The 21897-nt window shown below is 44.0% G+C and overlaps 1 protein-coding gene across 3 annotated transcripts in view; it reads left to right on the forward strand.

Annotated features, from left to right (window-relative positions):
• LOC125721988 (uncharacterized) overlaps positions 1 to 21897 on the forward strand; it is a 433000-nt gene that overhangs the window by 220253 nt on the left and 190850 nt on the right. The gene's annotated exons all lie outside the window — the stretch shown is intronic.

Raw genomic sequence — 21897 nt, forward strand, 5'->3', positions numbered from 1 at the left:
AATATGATTCTTATTTATGGTTTATTTATCTCTTGCCCCAATACTAGACAAGGGAAGGAAAAGAAAAGTACTGTAAACACATATCGGCATCATATCCATCTCAAATGAAAACTAGACAGAACAGAATATTTATTATTCAGCAAAATATCTCTTTAGTTTTATTTAAAAAAAAAAAAAAAAACTCTCACGCTTCTTGAAGGTGTGTGGCACCATCTCACTGAACTATTAAAAATAAAAACTTTCACATACAGAAGCCATTGTTGTAGTAAGTAATGAACACTCCACAGACCATGCCTACGGCTTCAGTCCAAACTGTTTTTTGTTCACGTTTAACAGCAGTTGCTTTTCAAAGTTGGCATCTCCCAATCGGTTTCTCCTGGGCCTAAATATCTGGCCACCAGTATTGAAGAGTCTCTCCACTGGAGCACTTGATGGGATTGCTGTGTTATATTTGATGAAGAGCTTCTTCAGTTTGGGCAGCAGCATGTATTCAGTAAACTCGTCAGTGGTTGGGGCGTCCAGATAGATGTCCACCTCAGACTTATTGACAGCTGATGGGCTTTGCTTGAACTTAAAAAAGGATGAAGCACTCTTTTTCCCCTCTAGGTCATCAGGGGGTTAAAATAAAGGTTTGGATGAGGGGGCGGCATGCCGTCAGACCTGGTGTAGCTGTAGGCTTTGAACTCTCATCCAACAGACCATCCAAATCATTTTTCAATTGCACAATGGTAGAAGCCAGGTAGCCGAGGAATGTGTTTTTTTCCCCCTGAAGGATGTTCAGAGCACATGCCAAGGGACCCATCACACTCACAAACTTGTTGATGAAGTCTATTTCCTCTGGAGTGAATCGACGAAGCCCAAACTCATCACAGATGGTGTGCAGAAGGAGTCTGTCATACTCAGGAGTGGCATCCAATGGCACTGTTAGATTGCTGGTCTGGGGAGTCAAGGTGGCTATGTGAGCCAGGCGCTGCATTGAGAGGAACATAGAATTCCAACGTGTGTCGTTCGAAGTGACAAAGCCAATCTTTAGCTTTTACTCAACAAAATCTGAGGCTTTCGCACTCCTTTTCACCCTATTCCACAGAGCAGATGCCTTGGAAAATACAGGCCTCGCTAATTTGTTGTACAGCCTATCCGTTACATTCTTTGCATCTGTGGCAACAAGATTTAAAGTATGGGCCATGCACCTTCTATGAGGTGGGAGGCAGGGATCCTCTAACTCTGACAGAGGTGCAGGCTCAAGACCATCGTCCTCATCATCGGAGCTCTCAGCAGGGGTAGATCCTGTGTCACTGCCTTCAGTCACCTCATCAGCTGCTCTAATAACAACACTGTCTCCAAAACAGCTGAATGCTTTGACGAAATTGGAAGCATTGTCAGTCACTGTGCACACAATTTTGTTTTGAATTTTAAATTCCTTGTACACATCCGTCAGCACTTTAGCCAGGACATCATATGTGTGTGACCCTCTGACACGACGACATGCAAGGGCTGCTGATCTCCTGAGTGACACATCATTTTTATCAAGCCAATGAATTGTGATGCCCATGAATCCTTTGTTGACAGCTGACCAGCAGTCAGCTGTTGTGCATACAAAGTCAAGCTCAGCAAGTTCAGCTTTTAAATTACTGATAACCTCAATGAATTCCTTATTCATTAGTCCCTGCACCTGTCTTCTTGAGGGCACATGTCTGCCTGGTTGCAAACCAGTTACTAGTTTTATGAAGGAGGGTTTTTCCACCTTACTCAGTGGCTGTAAATCTCCAACAATGTAGTCTATTATTAATCTGTCTACCTGTTGCTGGGAGATTATACCCCTGAAGGCAGCAGGCAGTGTGACTTGAGTCGTTTGGGGACTTTGGCTGGGGGTTTTGCCCTTCCCTCTATGACCTTGAAGGGCTTGCATATATGCTTTCACGCTGGACGAATGCTTCAACTCAACGTGTCTTTTCAAATTGGAAAATGAGGTCATTGATGTTCTAACTTGTTTTTTCAGCGCAGGTGGACAAAGCTTGCACAGAAAGGTTAGGTTTTTACCGTCAGAGTCTCTGTGAAACAGTGTGTAAAATGCCCGTAAATTGTCAAAGTTACAGCCAGCATCATCCGTGTTTTCTGTGCCAGCTCCACTGGTGGTTGAGCTTTCCTCCTCTGCGCTTGCCATGGTTACTGCTGCAGCAGTTCGCTTCGCGCTCATGCGTTGCCAAGGCTGTGCCCTTTGAGAAGTGTGTGTGTGCATTATGGGAAACGTAGTGTGAAGCTAAAGACATTAGATTCGACTGTCCTTGGCTTTACACTACGTTACCCAAGATGCACTGCACACAAGCACTGAGCGAGAGTCAGGCTGAGCATTTTATTTTTCGAGCGGAGGAGCCCTTCGCTAGTGCTTGAGTGACAACACAACATGCTGTTTAAATGTGTGAGCCGACCTTGTCACTCGACTCATCAGGTGAAAATAAATCCCGATGTTTAATTGCATTCCAACAGTGAACGACGTCTACGCCGTTCATCACACATAAAATTCACGTTCAAGTTCTTGATTTACTAATAAGTTGCGTTCAGTTCAAAGTTCACTGAAATATGAACGTGTTCAATGAACGCGTTCTTTTGAACTCGTTCATGCACAATACTGGCTGGTTGTCACTTGACACCTTTTCAGAACCTGCCTGTGTTTCCACCAGTTTAGAAAATGAACATAGGTGACAGTGACAGTAAAGGTTCATATTGTCACGTTCAAAGCCGGACGGAACGGCGATCGTGCGAGGCGAACGGGCAGGAAGCAGGCGGACAGGCGGAAGTCGGGGTAAACCAGGGATTTAATAAATAAACAGGGAGCAGGAGACATGAAACGCCAACTAACATCAATGACAGACAAAGGACTCAGGTAAGACACGGACTGAAATACACAGGACTGATTGAAAATAATCGGACACAGCTGGGTACAATCATGAAAGAACACGTGGGTAATCAGGGGGCGTAGCACACACGAGGAGCGGACGGGCCGGGCATCACACATATGTATTCCGTTTTGTTGGATTTATTCTTTTCTGTTCCAGAATAAGTTTTATAAGCTGCCAACTGTCCTTTTAACAGTCGCACTATTAAAGATGCCAATAACTGAACTTTGCAATCTGCCTCATGATATCTTCGCCACTCTAGTGCCATAATATTTTATTTATCAGACCTGTGGCATGGTTTTCATTTACAATGCAAAGTTACTCCGATAATAAGCTGGCTAGTTGTTTTACTGCTGGCACCGGAAATATTAGACAAAACTATATTGGTGATTGACTGAATTATCCAGATATGCGGATGGTTTGGACACGATGGCCCCTCCCACTTGCACTGATGTTATGAGAACTATTTTTTTTTTGTGGTGGCCTATAGCCTTGTGCCTTTGACCGAATCACAGCCATGATATACCGGAGTATCTTCTTATACATTATGTTATTGCTTAATTATACTGCACTCATAAAGCATTATAAACACAGTTATAAATATTTATAAAAAAGCATAACACATTATATCCATCATTATAACGCTTTATGAATGCTTTATGACACACTCAACTATAAGGCACTATAGATACCTTCATAATGCAATACAAAGCATCCTTAATGCTTATACCGATCATTATAATGCATTATGAAGGTATTTATAGTGCACTAAAGAGAGCTTCATACATCATTCATTATGCATAATAAGCATGCCTATAATGTGTTATGCCTTTTGATAAATATTTAAAGCCATGATTATAATGCATAACAATGGATTATTATTTGTTGTGATTTTTTTTTTAATTACTAACAACATGGCCTTAAGTGTTCCAGAGATTTTATAGTGTTCCGTAATCTGAGCAAATGGAAGCATGTAGATGTTGAACAAAGAGGCTCAGTGAGGATTATAATTCTAATTGGTGATCAGTGTTGACACACCACAGCACACAGTGTACAACACCGAAATGTGTCCTCTGCTTTTAACCCATATGTGACATCGTGACATAGCAAGGGGCAGCTAATTCAGCGCCCTGAGAGCAGTGTTTTGCTTAGGGTCCCTCAGCGGTGCCTTGCTGGTCGGGGATTCAATCCAACAACCATTAAGCCACCACTGCCCACTGCCAATAACGGACCCTTGAGGAACTCCACATGTAATTTCTGTTCATTCAGATTCATAATTACCCTTCTGACAGAAAGTAGTGCCTGACTTGTAAAAATAATTCAAACCCATTAAATAAGGCGGCTGCTCCACCTCCTTCCCTAAGTGCTCTAGTCTCACTGATAAAGGGCAGGTAGGAGTAGCTGGTTTGATCAGGGCTGCTGCATAGTTTTCATGTGACCCCATTTCAGTTTAACGCATAAAAATCAAGGTTTATCCTGATAATACAATCAGTCATTAATAAAGATTTTCCAACCAAAGGCTTGATATTCAGTAAAGATCAGTTTAATGTATAAAACACATTGTCTGACCCAGTGTGTAGGTGACACACAACTGGAGTCAGATGAGAGAGAGAGTAGCTGTGGGCTTTGATGCACTTTGTTCCCCCTGAAGTCCTTCCCTCACATTTGCCCTTTTTGTGCATTCGCTGACTGTACTTTTTTTCAGATTCATTAATATTGTCCTAAGACGGCACCTGCAGTCTTACCCAATCTGGCTGTGACACTGAACATCTCCTAAGTCTGTGCTTTAGGGCCATGACTTCACACGACACGACTACACTTGCGTGCGTAGTTTACATCTATCTGGAGGATTGAAGGTCATGTCCACCAGGGGGCAGTGCGAGAAAACCATCTTGGTCGGTTCCTTCGTTTCCAGTCTCACTTGTGAGCATGTGGTTGTGGCATTAAATGTAGAAGGAGGGAGTCAAGATGGCGCTCTATCATACACTGTTTGATTAGAGCTGCAAGCCGACTTGTTTTGTTTACCATGTACTGTGAACTATATGCAGATTTACTACTGTCTGGATTTATCATCCAGTGACGGCAATAACTATACATAGTCATGATGACAGGCTCTGAAAAAAGAAAAAATGATGGAAGAGATTAAACAAGAGATTTTCCAACCAAATGTGTTGGACCTTTTCAAATCAGTCACAGACTGATTTTTGGCTTATTTCTAATGAATTAGGAAATATTTAAACAAACATTATAGCTTCACCATTTTCTGACCACCGAGCCATTGACATCCATATATCCATATTGTCATCGTCTATCCATCTATCCATCCATTTTCCAAACCGCTTGGGTCGCGGGGGGTCCGGAGCCTATCCCAGAAGTGATGGGCACGAGGCAGGGAACAACCCAGGATGGGGGGCCAGCCCATCGCAGGGCACACTCACACACCATTCACTCACACATGCACACCTATGGGCAATTTAGCAACTCTAATTAGCCTCAGCATGTCTTTGGACTGTGGGGGCAAACTGGAGTACCCGGAGGACACCCCACGACGACACGGGGAGAACATGCAATCTTTGTCATCGTCTACTGGATATAAAATATCTTCAAACGGGATATTAAACAGTTCAATCTTGAGAAATAAAGTAGCTATTTTAAATATAGAATAATTAACTGACTTACACTGGAACAGACCCAATACAGAAAAAAGTATTGCAATAATAACATGATGTAGCAAAATTTGTCAGAAGGTTTAGTAGTGACTTGGCTTGAATCGGAAGAGATGAAGAAAAGAAAATTATAAATGAGATTTACTGCTTTAACCTGCAAACCAGTCAATCGTCTTACTGATACAGAAAATAATGTAGGAGGTGCCTTACAGAATAAATTGTATGATTATATATAAACATAAGGCAGAAGGAGCCTTTGTTAGATTGTGGCAAAAATGGCTTGAACAAGGTGAGCAGAACTCAGCCTATTTCTTTAGGCTGGAAAGTCAGCAAGTCAGGAACAACTGCATTATGCGGGTGAGGATTTATGGAAATGCTGCAGATGACATCAAGAAAATAGCCGAATTCTGCACTGAGTTCTTTAATAATTTGTATGTCAGGAGTCTTGATCCAAAATTTTTGATTTCTTCTCAAACATCACGGGAATAACTGATGTGGATCGTGAACTTTGTGACGTCCCAGTTGGTTTAACTGAGATGTGTGCAGCAATAAATTGCTTAAAAAAAAAAAAAAAAAAAAAAGTTAAAATTAAAAAAATTGCTTTTTTCATCATTGCTGGAGACTTCAATCAGGCAAATCTGAAGCCAGTTTTCCCCAAATTCTTCCAATATATGAACATCCCAGCTAGAGGGAGAATCTGTCTGGACAATGTTTACACAAACGTCTGTGAGGCCTACAAGGCCCTTCCCCCCCCCCCACCTCGGCTACTCAGACCATGTCACTGTGATCATGGTTCCTGTGTATAAATCCCTGCTGAAGCACAACAAACCAGTCAGTAAGAGTGTGGCCAGCTGGTGCCGTCTCAGCTCTCCAAGGCTGCTTTGGATCTACTGACTGGGACATTTTTAAGGAGGCTGCTATAAATGGTGACGCCATCAACCTGGAGGAGTATATAAACTCTGTGATCGATGACCACGAGAGCCGACCAAAGGCCCTGGATGATGAGGGAAGTGCTCACATAGCTAAGAATCAGAAATGCAGCTTTCAGATCTAAAGACAAGGCTGCCCTCAGGACGCCCACAGACAACCTGTCCCGAGCTATGAGGATAGCCAATCAGGCACATGCACAGACGATCAATGTACACTTTAAATGCACTAAAGACACACGCCGTATATGGCAGGGAATTCAGCCAATCACGATCTACGAGCCCATCCTACACATCAATGGCGGTGATGTCTGAGCCGACAACATACTTGGCTGAGTGCTGAGAGAATGCACTGACCACATGGCTGGGGTCCTCACAGAATGCACCTCTTTAAGCCAGTGGTCTGTCCCAGCATGCTTCAAATTAACCGCCATCATCCCAGTGCTGTAGAAGCCATCAGTGACAGGCCTGAATGACTACTGCCCAGTAGCACTCATGTCAATCATCATGAAGTGCTTGGAAAGGCTGGTCATGGCAGTAATACATAAAGACTAATCTTCCCACCTCTCTAGACCCTCTCTGATCTGCATACCGGTCCAACAGGTCTACTGAGGACACCGTAGCCTCTGCCCGTCACCTTTCCCTGACACATCTGGGTAAGAGAGTCACAGATGTCAGGATGTTATTCATAGACTTCAGCTCTACCTTCAACATGTCCCTCAAAAACTGAGGGGGTTAAGCTTGAACACCACTCTCTGCAGCTGGATCTTGGATTTCCTGACAGAGACGCCCCAGTCAGTATGTATGGGCTGCAACACGTCCAACACCATCATCATCAAGTTTGTGGATGATACAACTGTGGTGGGACTGATAAATAGAGAAGATGAATCAGCATACAGAGAAGAGGTGGAAAGTCTGTCCACAAGGTGCAGAGACTATAATCTATCTGTCAACGCTGACAAGACAAAAGAGATGATTGTGGACTTCAGAAGGACACGTCCTGCCCACACCCCACTCAGCATCAACGGTACTGCTGTGGAGATTGTAAGGAGAACCAAGTTCCTCGGTGTGGACATAACTGAGGAATTTACATGGACAAATAACACCAGCTCCTTATTCAAGAAAGCCCAGCAAAGACTAAACTTCCTGAGGCGCTGAAATAAGCAAACCTTCCCCTCCCATCCTCACCATGTTCTATAGAGGCACCATCGGCAGTGTTCTGACTAACTGCATCACCATCTGGTGTGGCAGCTGCAACAAATCTGACCGCAAATTCCTGCAGAGAGCAGTGAAAACAGCAGAGAACATTATGGGATGCCTCTCCCTTCCCTACAAGCCGCTTTTTGCAAACGCAGTGTCCGCAAGGCCTGCAGCATTGTGCAGGACCCATCACATCCCTCACATGGTCATTTCACACTCCAGCCACCTGAGAGAAGATACTGCAGCATCAGAGCCGGGTCTGCCAGGCTGCGTGGCAGTTTTTACCCCCAGGCTGTCAGGCTCCTCAACACCATGCTGCCTCCCAGGATCCCTCACTCTGCCTCCTCACTGCCTCAACCCCCCCGTAACCCACAACTAAAGGCCACAGACTGACCCTTAAGCACTGCACTGAACTTAACACTTTGTCACTCTGACATGGGGGCAATAATAAGAATCCCCATTATTCTCTGTCTGCCCCATTATTCTGCTTCTATTCCTATTTTCAGCTGTTAGAAATGTTAGACGTGTTACTGCTGTTACTACTATTATCATACACTGTTTACACTGTGAACTCAGGCTGTTACAGCGTACATGATGGTGAATTCAGGTCTAACTGACTGCAGAAATACATCATATATTTAATATAGTTCTAACAATATTGCACATTGTCCAGTATTGCACATTACTGTATATTGCATAATCTACTCCTCTTCCTCAGTTGCACTGTCCTGTAAGTCCTTTGCACATTGTCTTGTCTTGTTCTCTATATTGGACTAAGTTTATGCTTACACTGTGGGCCCTGAGCTTCGCCATTTCATCTCTCTCTATACTTATATATGGTGCAGATGACAATAAAGTTCAATTTGGCTTTGATCTTGGGGGTTTGTTCACGGTGCAGCAATTTGGAAAAAGAGGGAACTGAGCTGGAAGGTGAAGCTTTTAATTTACCAGTTGATCTACGTTCCTACCCTCACTTATGGTTATGAGCTCTGGGTGATGACCGAATAAATGAGATTGTGAATACTGTATAAGCAGCAGAAATGAGTTTCCTCAGCAGGGTGTCTGGGCTCAGCCTTAGAGAGGGTGAGGAGCTCAGACATCCGGGCTCAAAGTAGAGTCGCTGCTTCTCCGCATTGAAAGGAGTCAGTTGATGGTTCTAGGATACCTCTTGGACGGCGCCCTGGGGAGGTGTTTCAAGGCATGTCCAACCAGGAGGAGGCCTGGGGGCAGACCCAGAGATTATATATTATATATAACCTGAGAGATTATATATAATATATACTACATTATATACCAGCCTAGATGCATCTACGTTGGGAGCGTCGCATTGGCGCGCTGCTGGAGAGAGGTGTGTGTCCAAAGTGGATTAAAAGACGTTCATATAGTGATCTAAAGACAAACTCACTTTTATTAATAGCTGTTGTAGAATCAATATTAAACTCACTATTTTATTTGTGTCCATTGCTTGGTCAAAATATCAGGCAGATCATTGTGAGCAGCAATAAGTAATAAACATAACAATCTCAAATAATGATAGACATTAATTAGCTTTGCACATTAGTTAATTTTGCACATTGCTTACTGAGCAAAATTAGCACAATACGATCATTAATAGCATAATCAGTTTACTGAATGTGTCTGGCAGGCTGTGGGGTGGACTCTCTATAAAACAAAACAGGTGTTTAGTACCAAATTAGGACCCAATATACTCATTTTTAATTCTTAATTAAAAATTAAGGATGGCATGGTGGTGCAGTGTTTAGCACTGTTGCCTCACACCGCTGGGACCCGGGTTCGAGTCTCCGCCTGGGTTACATGTGTGTGGAGTTTGCATGTTCTCCCCATGTCGTCGTGGGGTTTCCTCTGGGTGCTCCGGTTTCCCCCCCCAGTCCAAAGACATGCTGAGGCTAATTGGAGTTACTAAATTGCCCATTCAGTAGGTGTGCATGAGTGAGTGACTGGTGTGTGAGTGACTGGTGTGTGAGTGTGCCCTGCGATGGGCTGGCCCCCCATCCTGGGTTGTTCCCTGCCTCGTGCCCATTGCTTCCGGGATAGGCTCCGGACCCACCGTGACCCAGTAGGATAAGCGGTTTGGAAAATGGATGGATGGATATTAGATAAGTGGCAGAAAAATCGATGGATGGATGGAACTGTATGAAAAATAATGCTGCTTATGAAAGTAGGCAAGTAAGAATTTCAGGTTAGAATTTCATTGTACCTTGTACGCATGACACTGCTTTCTTAGAAACTTATACTGCCATTAAATTTTGAAGACGCTGTACAAAGAAGGACACAATAGTGTTCGGAATATTTTTTTCTTGTCTGTGAAAATATACAGCTCTTCTGGACACTCATTCTTAAAAAAATCAGATGCTACTTTAATACTATCTGTACCGCAGTGAAGACAATGTTCCGTGACAAAACGTGACCATACTGCCACGCCAATTTCTGGTAGCACTGCACGTCGCGCATGCGTCTTGTTATCCTCATGTAAGTGCACAGAAGAAGCCGGAATCAACACAGAAAACACGTGGCGGCCAGACTGGTACCTCTCCGCGCACGTATAAGCGGACGTGTTTGTATAGACTTTTATGATGCATTTTACTCCTCCACGGACGACCGCCTGCCGCACTACAAATTTGTCTTTAAACGCCAACATAGATGATTTTGATGAGGATTGGGGTAGTTTGCAAACCCTACAGCCAATTTTCAAGGTAATAGAACTGTTGCATACATATAAATGCGTATGCATATGTGTGCAGACTTGTCCCAAATTGAAAATCTCACGCCAGCCAGTTGATCAAAGTTGGCAGCCCCGTGAACTGCCGCTCTGAATTTGTAAAACGTAGGGAAACATACACAGACCTCGCGGCTGTGGTACGTGTGCAGGGAATATCAGAATTACTACTAATACTTAAATAGGACACGTGCGCATGTGCAAAGTACAGAGCTTGACCAGAGAAATATGAACGTTTCCATGTACGCATACGCGGTGTAATACGCGAGTGCTGCGGTTTGCGGAGAACCAGCCTAGATGCGTCTGCGTTGGGAGCGTCGCGTCGGCGCGCTGCTGGAGAGAGGTGTGTGTCCAAAGTGGATTAAAAGACGTTCATATTGTGACCTAAAGACAAACTCACTTTTAGTGGTAATCTTTGTTGTGTAATTTTATGGTTAATATGTTTGATGAATGCTGTTTGTAATTTTATTTACCTGTAATTAAGCCTATTAGTTTAACACCCGCTTCATTTCGGCGCGTCTTCCCACCGGCGTCGCGCGGGCGACCAACATTTCCTGAGGTATTTCACATATTTGACTTTTTATATTTTATGTATCGTACAGAATAATAGAGCGCAGGCTAAAGTGCAGTTCGGCCCCAGCGAGTCTCTCAGCGCGGCGTGTCTCACAGCGCAGGGGGCAGCCGGAGCGCCGCAGACTCGGGCGGCTACATGAGTATATTGGGAATAAAATGTGTGTATTGGAGCGAGTTCTGTGTGAGTGAGTGTGTGAGGTGTGACAGTGATAATGATGGAGATGCTGGGCTTCGTCATGGGATCAATCGCTCTTCCTCCTGCCTACAGGCTCCTGCCAGCTGACGCTGGACCCCAACACTGCAAACAGATTCCTGTCTCTGTCAGGGGGGAACAGGAAGGTGACATGGGGGGGCAGAGCGGCCATATCCTGATCATCCAGAGAGATTTGACAGCTGGGAACAAGTTCTGTGCAGAGAGAGTCTGACTGGTCGCTGTTACTGGGAGGCTGAGTGGGATGGACGTGCAGCCTGGATAGCAGTGACTTATAAAGGGATCAGGAGGAAAGGAGGGAGTGACTGTGGGCTTGGAGCCAATAACAAGTCATGGATTCTGTGCTGCTCTCCTCACAGACACTCTGTCTGTCACAATAATAAACAGACTCTCATACCCATAGAGCCCTCAGACTCCCGCAGAGTAGGAGTGTATCTGGACTGGGGGGCTGGTGCTCTGTCCTTCTACAGAGTCTCCTCTGATGGACTGACCCCCCTGCACAGATTCACCTCCTCATTCACTGAGTCCCTCTATCCAGGGTTTGGGGTTTATCCAAACCCCCCCGTGTCGCTGTGCATGCTGGGATAGCTCACTGTGTGCTGGAGGAATCATTTTTACCGTATCAGTCTCACATGTCGCTGCTTCTCCATGGCAAAAAGGTAAAATCTCTGCTTTATAACCAGTATAACCCTTTTTACTCTGTCTGAAGTGTGACGTATGTTAATAATTGGGTTCTGTAAGCTGAACAAACATGTAGAATGACTGTTTTTCTCTGACTTATGTTCTATGTTGTCTGTAAATGCACCAAAACTGCCTAAACAAATTCATAGTACATGCAGTTGTACCAATGGAGTGAATTCTGATTCTGAATAAAATAAAATGTAATGAAATCTAAGCCTGATGAGTGGGGGGAGCTTTTCCCCTCCCCTCTATATGTATATTTTATATTTCTGTCTATATATTGTATTTGCTACCTGTACACTGACAATAAAGGCTTCCTATTCTATCCCATTAATGTCCCGGTTCCGCGCTGCCCAGAACGTAACTGAGTAACAGACTTAATCCGCGCTCTCTGCTCACTGAGCGCAGCAGCCTGATATCGCAGCGGCGACGCTTTGGCCAGCAGGGGGCGGCAGACGGCAGACAGTTTATTAACTCAAAACCTACAGCGGTCCTGAGGTAACAGTAAAGATAATAACATAATCAAATTAATCATATATTAACTAAGTAAACATAAATAACATAAAATCTTAATAAGTCACGTTAGTACAACAACAACAGAAAGGCACCTGATCATCAATGAAGTAGTGTAGGTGATTACCAATTACCAGAAAAAAAACACATAAATCCTGTTTCATTAGGAATCCTGAGATATATACAGTACTGTGCAAAAGTCTTAGGGAGTCATAGGAAATGTTTAAAGCTATTTATCTGGGTAGTAAATTTATATTTTCTCAGTATTAAAAACAAAATTTAATATTAGAACATGTGCAAATTATGAGTAAAACAAAAAAAACTAAAAGGAATTTCTTATGTTCTCCAAAAAGTTACTGATATCTTGTTGGATGGCTAGATGAACACCAATATGGTTCCTAAACCTCTCCTCAGGTTCACCTCGGCCATTTCATGTATTTGTTAAATTTCACCACCAGCTCAATTAATTCATGAAACTAGTTTTGAAAAGTCACTGAGGTATTGATTAGCTACACACGTGGACAAAATTGTTGGTACCCTTCAGTCAATGAAAGAAAAACTCACAATGGTCACAGAAATAACTTTAATCTGACAAAAGTAATAATAAATAAAAATTCTATGAAATTTAACTAATAAAAGTCAGACATTGATTTTTAACCATGCTTCAACAGAATTAATAAAAAAAAAAAACTCATGAGTGTTGCTTGTTGCCCCTCGTTAGTCTTTGCATTTAAGTATCTATTTGTCTCGGCCATTGATGTTAGACCTTCCTGCTGCCTGTGACCTTCCCGGTTGCTAGTCCTCCCATTTGTGATCCCTCACGATCCTCTTTGTTTCCAGTCTCAGCCCATCTAGTTCAGCAAACCCCCTTTTTGTTTCGCTACCAAGGATACAGAGATGAGAGTCTTTTACCAAGCATACAGTGTCCAGAGTGGATGAGCATGACCACAGTGAGAAGAGGATCTGATGGATGGAGGACCTAAGTACCATAATCTTAGTAACGCATGAGCAGAATTGGACCATAAGAGGAACTGGCCGGCTCCATCTCACACATGGTACGTGGGTGTAGAAGTTACTCAAAACCATATGGCTGAAATCCTCCACATGTGCATTTTGAATGTATTGGGCATCATGTCCTGTTTTAACCATGAGAATCCAGTGAGGGGCGGCTCAGTGGGTAACAGGGCTGCCTTGCAGCTGCAGTGTTGAATGTTTCCATCCTTCTCCTACGCTGTCTGTGTGGCGTTTGTTTGCTCTCTTTATCCCACATGGGTTTCTTCCTGCAGCGACTCTGACAGGCATCTGTAAATTGTCCGGACTCCATAACTGTGAGTGTTCCTTGTGATTAAATGGCATTGTATCCATGGTGGACCCCAGCTTTTTGCCCTGCGTTTCCTGTAATTGGCTCTGGGATACCCTTGTGATAAGTGTTTGGAAGATGGATGCATCACATCTTGGTACTTGTGACGATCTGTCCCGTCTCCTCCCAATTGAGCCAGCAGAGGTCACTAATGGCCCTCCGTAACTCTCCTAACCCTCCCCAGCTGTATCCCATCGTTGACGTTCTCCACCCTGGTCTGTTAGCCTCCTACACCTCTCTCCCGTCGCTGATTACTGTGTATAAATGTTCCTGCTCTCATGGTTCCTCAGCTCCGTCATCATTCTTCCAAGTGTTGTTTGCTGTATTCCCTTAATAAAGCCTGTGTCTTTCCCAGAGCTACTGCATCTGAGTCGTCCTTAACCCAGATTATATTACTCATCACATAGAATATCCATTTACATTTAACCCCATGGACACTAAGCTTTTCTCCCAGGGGTCTAAGGTAAGTGAGACCAATTGGACCAATTCGTCCAGATAAATACATTTGTAAAAGAAGTAGTGAATACGTTTCCAATCAATTCCTATTACACATTGACGTTATAATCAGAAGCCACATTATGAAATGGAATATATCCAAACAGCATTTTAATCTGACCAGTAGGGCATGCTGTTGTACCACTTGTAGAAACACTTTTGCATTTACCAGACTTGTTTATCCAAAGTGACTTACAGCAGTGGGAAGGGTTATGTTTTATGCATATTCTTGGGGGATTTGAACCCATGACCAATGCATCATAAATGCAACACTCTACTTGTTCAGCTAGAGAATCTCTATGAAAAAAGTCCTAATGACTTGAAGTAATCAGCTCCTAATGCCAGGTAGCTGAAAACACAATGAGGTTCTTCCTCAATGTGATGCTGCCCAACCCAGCAGACGGGAATCTGATGAATCAGACACGCTTGCCAGTGTCCAGTTTAACCTTTGGGGTCCGTGGACTCGACGGCCAATCAGAGATGGCAGACAGCTGTCCACATGGCCCCGATTGAGCGGTACGTTTGCGTAACCTGCTGGCTGTAAAAGGAGACCATGTGTTTGAATGCTGCATCGCAGGCCTGACACATGAGAAAGACCAGATGCCAGCCACCTCAGACATGTGGATTTTATCTGTGTTCCACAGGCACTTTCATATAAGTGATTTACAGGAACAGCCAGTCTAGTGCAGGGCAGCGCAAACACCCTCATGCATATACTGGTTTTAGCACAGCTTCATTGTAAAGCATATCAGATGGCCTCAGAATCCTGCTCCCTGCTTAATACAAGGTGAATAGGGAGTAGGAACTAGGGGACTAAGGACTATGGGATTAGGGGCCACAGGACTAGGAGACTATGGGACTAAGGGAATAGGGAACCAGGGGAAAAGGGGCTACAGTGTTAGGGACCATGGGACTAAGAAACAAGGAGACTAGGGACTTGTGGATCATGGAAGTGGGGCAAAGGGGAATTGGGCACTATGGACTATGAGACTAAGGTATAGAGGGACCACAAAATTTGAGCACTTAAGACTAGAGGACTGTGGGACTGCAATGCAGCATCTCCGGAAACCTGTTTACTCCTGCTGGGCAGCTTTCATGTGGCACCCCCTGCTGGACAGTGGAGACACTACAGAGGCTGTGTATTGTGTTCAGTCACCTTTTACTGTAAATCACACATGGGTTCACGCTCATTTGTGTCTGCTCTGAATCCCCATGCGCCGAGGTGAAAACTCCATCCACTTTAGGTAATTCAGGGGCCTCTTGCCAAGTTATGTGAGCTTCGTGTCTGATTCTTTGGGCTTCCGTACTGGAAGCAGTCCAGGGTAATTCTGGGAAAGTGTGGAGCTTAGACAAACCAAACTACAGCGTAACATGCTGCCAAGGGGGATTTTAAGATTTTGGTATATTGTGTGGGCATCTTTCTGTTCTTGATATTGATTGATGTATGTAATTATGTAGTATTTTTAATATACGGATAGCGCACTATTGTATACAAAGCGACAAGCCAAGCTTGCAGTTTTGCAGTGTTCATGTGCTGCCACCTTCTGGGAAAACGAAGAACGGATTTTCAGATTAAGATCTAAAAAACTACACATTTACATTTTAGCCCATGTTACACTGGGCTTTTCTCCCAGTGCAGTAAGGTCAGAGAGACCTACCAGCGAGAAATCTACCATAGTTACTGTTGTATATACATTTATACTGACTTACATTTTACTTATTTATCAGAAGCTTTTATCAAAACGACATACAAATGAGGAAGCAGATTGACACTGTACGGTGCTGGGCGTCGCCCCGGTATGCAAAGTGCTTGGAAAGATTAAAAGCGACAAAACATTGTATAAAAGATCGAGTCCAAGTGCAACAATTATTAAAAATAATACTTAAGAATATCAGTAACAGAGCTCAGCACCAGCATGTATGGGCCCTCAGGACCTGTGATGATGAGCACAAAAACACCAACGCAAATCCCCAAACTGCACAATATTGTGTTTTGAGTGAAACCTCAATGAGTCTTTAGGTCCATGATACTGTAATAATTTCGAGGAACTTTATCGCTGCATGCAATTCCCAAAGCGCACCACTAGATGGCGGCTTCCTACCGTGAGCTGAAACAGCCGCCGTAGGGGCGATACGCGGCAAGTTTCCCCAGCCGCCAACCGGCGTGCACCGGGGCTGCGTCTGGGTCAGGCTTTTGCCTGCTGCTTTCCTCCAGCTTATTTTCTTGTGTAACTTGGTGCTGGGCTCCTCGCCATATAAACAAACTCAGCCTAGCAAACATTAAGAAATCTGGATGCTATGAAAGGATCGTCTACCATACTCCCATATTCCACTCTGCTTTCATCCAATTGTCTTTGGTTTGTGCTGCTGGGAACCATTATCGCTGTCCTTTTATTTTGCTGCAAACGTAATCGTATGATCACATTATATCGCGACGTCCCTTGTCCCCACCCACGTTTTGTTGAAACTGCATGAAGGTCAGACCCACTTTTGTACCGTTTGAAACACATGTTGATCATTTCTTCTCCTGCAAAAAAGAGCATTTACTTTTATTTTGGAGATATTTTTTTGCAAAGCGACTTACAATTGAGAAAGCGGCGAGTTGAGCAGCAAACTTAAGGCGGTGTGACTAAGCAGGTTTGGACCCACGAAGCTCAAATTCCACAGTCAAACAATTTAAAATTGTTTCTTTGAGAAGGCAGACGCAGGCAGTCACCGGTGCGTTTGGGGTTAAGGGCCTTAGTCACAGGAGCATAGTGATATAAGCCACTGAGCCAAACGCCAACCCACAGCACTGACCTCTGGCAGAATTCACCTTTACAAGCATGTTTGGCAAATGCCACTAAGTACAAAACTGATGCACTTTTACATAAATAATTGTACTTATCATCAGGGTTCAAGTGTCAGAAGTGCTTCTGCTACTCTTTAGTAAGGTTGCAAATTCCATCTGTCCATCCATCCATCTTCTGTAGCCAGGTATACACAGACGCACACACACAGACACACACACACACAGACGCACACAGACAGAGGCGCACACATGCACGCTAATGCGCACACACACACAGACGCACATGCGCACACAAACACGCACGCACACGCGCACACACACATAGGTTTGTAATTATATCTTTGTGGGGACTCTCCATTTGTTTCTATGGTGAAAACTCTAATCTCAACAATGACAGTCTACCCAGCCCCAACCTTAACCATAAGTAAGCAAACAAAATACAAGATTTTAGGTATTTCCAGTTTTGTGATTCTATTCACAGATTTTTTTATGAAATTGAGGTTATGTTTGTGGGGTGTGGGGAGTGAAAAATATCCTTACATGGCAAAAGGTTTTTATCTCATCGTGGGGGACATTTGGTTCCCACAATGTAATACACTGTGTTCACAATTATTAGGCGAGTTGTGTTTTGTGGGATTAATTTTAATAATAAACAAATATAGTGTCATCAGTCAGTCCAAAATGTTAATGAACCTGAAGCCTGAATGTTATGCAAGGGAAATAATAATAATAATCAACACTTTTATTGTCCCTGTAGGGAAATTGTCTTTACGCCTCCCACAACTTGCTCTTTTTTTTCCATAGAGGAAGTTGTCTGCGAAGGGCTGCCACCTGTAGCGGCACCCAGGGAGCTGGGGGTTAAGGGCCTTGTTCAAGGACCCACAGGCTGAGGCTGGGTTTGAACCTGCGACCTTCTGATTACAAGCACACAGGCTCAGCCCACAGAGCCACACGCTGCTCCCAATGTTCCCAGAAATGTGAGTGTGAACATTATCAGGGGAATACATGTCTGTGCACAATTATTACACAACTATTAGTGTGCAGAATTATTACACAACTATTAGTGTGCAGAATTATTACACAACTATTAGTGTGCAGAATTATTACACAACTATTAGTGTGCACAATTATTATGCAACTAAATGGAACACCTACATTTTCCCATCTCCCTTGTTCATTATCATCTTTCAAAGTGCGATTAATAAACAAACATCACATAATTTCCAAATAAACAATTCTGACATGAAATATCAATTAGTGAGCAATATAGCCACCTCCTTACGGATGTAGTGGGAAGTGCGAGTGTCCTGCAGGCTGGAGAGCTTCTGATGACGCGCTCAGCGGTCCGGACCCTTCAGAAGACTGTGCAGACCGCTGAGTGCATCATTGGCAGCTCTCTCCCCAGCCTGCAGGACACTTACACTTCCCACTGCATCCGTAAGGCCACCAGCATTGTGACTGACCGGTACCATCCAACCCACGAACTGTCTACTACCCCTCTTCCATCCGGAAGAAGATTCTGCAGCATCAGGAGCAGGTCTGCACGACTGCAATAGCTTCTTCCCCCAAGCAGTCCGGCTGCTGAACAGCAATAAGTCCTCCATTCATGGAATCTGGTATTTTCTTGTTCTGTTGACGATTAACTTTTTGTGCAGCAGCAACCACAGCCTCCCAGACACTGTTCAGAGAGCTGTACTGCTTTCCTTCACTGTAAATCTCCCATATAAGCAGGGCCCACAAGTTCTCAATAGGGATTATGTCAGGTGATTATGTCATTATTCTGTCATCCTTAAGGCCTTTACTGGCTAGCCATGCAGTGGAGTACTTCAATGCATGCGATGGAGCATTGTCCTGCATAAAAATCATGGTCCTCCTGAAAGATGCTGACTTTATCCTGTACCGCTGCTTGAAGAAAGTGTCTTCTAAAAACTGACAGTAGGTTTGGGAGTTGAATTTGAATCCATCTTGGCATTTTCTGGGAAAGTAGAGTGTACCCTTGGGGAGGTGGGCTCCGGCTGGGCTTAAGATACGGTTTCATTAATGAGACTCACATGGTCAGAAGGTTTGAGGTAAACGAGTCTCACTGGCTGTTTCTGAAGGTGGGACCCTCCCCCAATAAAAATCTCACGTCTTCAAATTAAAATAATAATTGTAACTCTCCACTACGATTATTCATGTTACAAGGTCCAACTGACAGCACTACTTTGAGGAGAGTTCTTCATCTTCTACCTGTGTGTTGGTAGAATAGTGATTCAGAACATGGGCTTGTGATCTGAAGCAGGCGGGTGTTCGCCGTTGTACCTTTGAGGGAGGTTCCTCACTAAATTAGCCTAGTTGTGGGCATCTCCATCACTGCAGTTTGTGAGGGCTTGGTAACCTAGCCACTTGCAGTTGTTCCCGTTTTAAGGTTCCCTTTTAATACCGCTTGTAATCAGTCAGTGGATGGCGATTTGGTGGAGTGTTCCCGGACCGGCGTGAGCCAGGCAGCCGGTGGGATACTGAGCCACTACAATTGCTGCTGTTTTCTGCTTTTGTTTCGTTTATTTTGTTTTCGGGTTTCCTGTTTAATTAGTATTAAGTATTTATGTGTTTTGTTTAGTTTGTTGTACGTAAACCGTGGGGCGCCGTTGGGGAGGCTTGGTGTTGGGTGGTGAGGATCTGGTTTGGGGGGGGGGGGGGTAGGTCCTGGCGATATAGCGCTGTGTGGTCGCTCTGCCTTCTTAGCCCACCCCCCTGGTGTGTGTATCTACGCCATGTGATGTGGTGACCCTGTGGAGTACCTTCTGACAGTGTCCCCCCCCCACCCCAAGGTAATAGCTGCCGGGTTTGGGTTTCTTTGTGTGATTGGAGTGTTATTCTAACATGATCTGATTTGTACCATTTGTGGGTAATTTTTAAAGTAATTGCTTTGCTGTTTGGTTTTTCCTTTGGAGTGTTAACTGAACGCAGAATAATAAAGGCAGTGTTCATGGTCTTCACGTCCCCCAGGCGGTGATTATGAATTTGTGTGCTTTTATATCGGAGTGGGCGTAGTCGGCAGGATTTCACCAGTACATGGTGCAGATGTGACTCCCTGATCGCTCCCTGAGGAGGTTAGGTGAGATTTTTTTTTGGTTTTTTATTTTTTGGTGTTTAATTTGTCATAGTGGAAAGGCAAAGCAAAACAGCAGCATTAGTTTCCCAGGAGCCGCTACTATCTTGAGTAAATTTTGTTTGCCGGGCTTCGTTTGTGCCGTCTAGTTTTATTGTCCTATTGTCATTATGGACGACGAAGTGCAGCAGCTCAGGAATTTGTTGGGGCAGCTCCAGCCTGATAATGATCGTTTGCACCAGGAACGAGCAGAAGTTCCAGGTCCCTCTACTGCCACCCAATCCTCCCCCGCACCTCCACCTGTTTCGGTCGAGCCTCGTGTCTATACTGAACGTTTTACTTTTATTTCTAGAGACCGGAAGTGTCCAATGTTTGGGGGCAGGTCTGGTGTGAGCTTTGAGGAGTGGGAGGAAGAGGTGCGAGTTTGTATGCGGGCCCGGCTTCTGTCGTCTGCTGATCAAGCATTTTTTCTTTTTGACCATTTAGAAGCGGAAGCTAAGGAGGAGATTAAATACGGCCCTGCTGTTGAACGGGGTGACACAAAAAGGAGATACTGGCACATGGAGAGTCACGTCTCCGGTTACAGGGTGGTCCCACACGCAACTACAACCGGATCTTATATACGCACGCTGGCCACAACAATTAATCTATCAATTCAACAAAATCACGATACCTGAAAAGATCGCACATGGAACTCATGTTTTTTTTCATTGGTACATGTCAGGGTCTTATGTTCACCAGAAATGGTTGTCAGTTCAACAAGACATGTATCAGGATGCACCAAGAGAGCTACAGAAAGTCAGTGATACCAGAGGGGCATGCAGGTACTATGCATGTAAAAATCTGATGGACAGACTGCCAGCTGTATTGCGTGTACTACATGAGATAGATGGAGAGAGCAGTGCGGAGAGATCAGTGGATGCACGGGGCCTGCTTTCACAAGTAGACCTTACCTTTATTGGAATTCTAGCAGTTCTTAGGAAGATTCTTGGGGAAGCCAAATATCTGTCAGACATGCTTCAAGCACCTTCCCTTGATCTAGCTAGAGCTGTGGACCTAATCCAGGCCCTACAGGACACTTTATGGGAGTACAGGGGTGAATCATGTTTTGATCAACCGTGACAAGATACTGTGTACAGCAAAAATGTATAATGTTGTAGTTGAGGCTGTTTTTTTTGTGATTATAATTTTATTGTCATTCCGTCAATTTATCAGAAGGCACATACAGGACAGAGATACCACAAGAATAAATGACAAAAAAGCAGCAAGAGAAAGGAGAAAAAAGAAAAGAAAAAAAGAAAAGGAAACACAGAACAACTTTTCACACTTGACATGTTGGCAGCAAACTCATATAAATTAGACTCATATAAACTTCAAAGAAGCTCTTTAAGAGCAGCAGCCATATTCCTCCAGGTATTTACAGTGATTGCTTTGCCTTGTTAATCTTTGCAGTGGTATACTCTAAATAGACAATGTAATGGAATGAGACAATCCAGAATTGCTTCAGGTTTGTATCAAGGTGTATCCATCGCTGTAGTGTGGTTTTCTTAGCAGCTGTAAAGCCTGCCTTTAACAGTTTTTTATCACGTAATGAGAACTGGTACATCAAGTCATCGTTAAGCAATAGTAAGCAAGGCTCCATGTCAAAGTATAGTCCAGTAAGATCACATTACACACGAGTGACAAGCTTCCATAAATGTTGGGTCACTGGACAGTCCCAGAACATGTAGAAACGTACCGGTAGTGTCAGTGTTGC

The sequence above is a fragment of the Brienomyrus brachyistius genome, unplaced genomic scaffold (assembly GCF_023856365.1).
Source record: "Brienomyrus brachyistius isolate T26 unplaced genomic scaffold, BBRACH_0.4 scaffold36, whole genome shotgun sequence".
Classification (NCBI taxonomy): Eukaryota; Metazoa; Chordata; class Actinopteri; order Osteoglossiformes; family Mormyridae; genus Brienomyrus; species Brienomyrus brachyistius.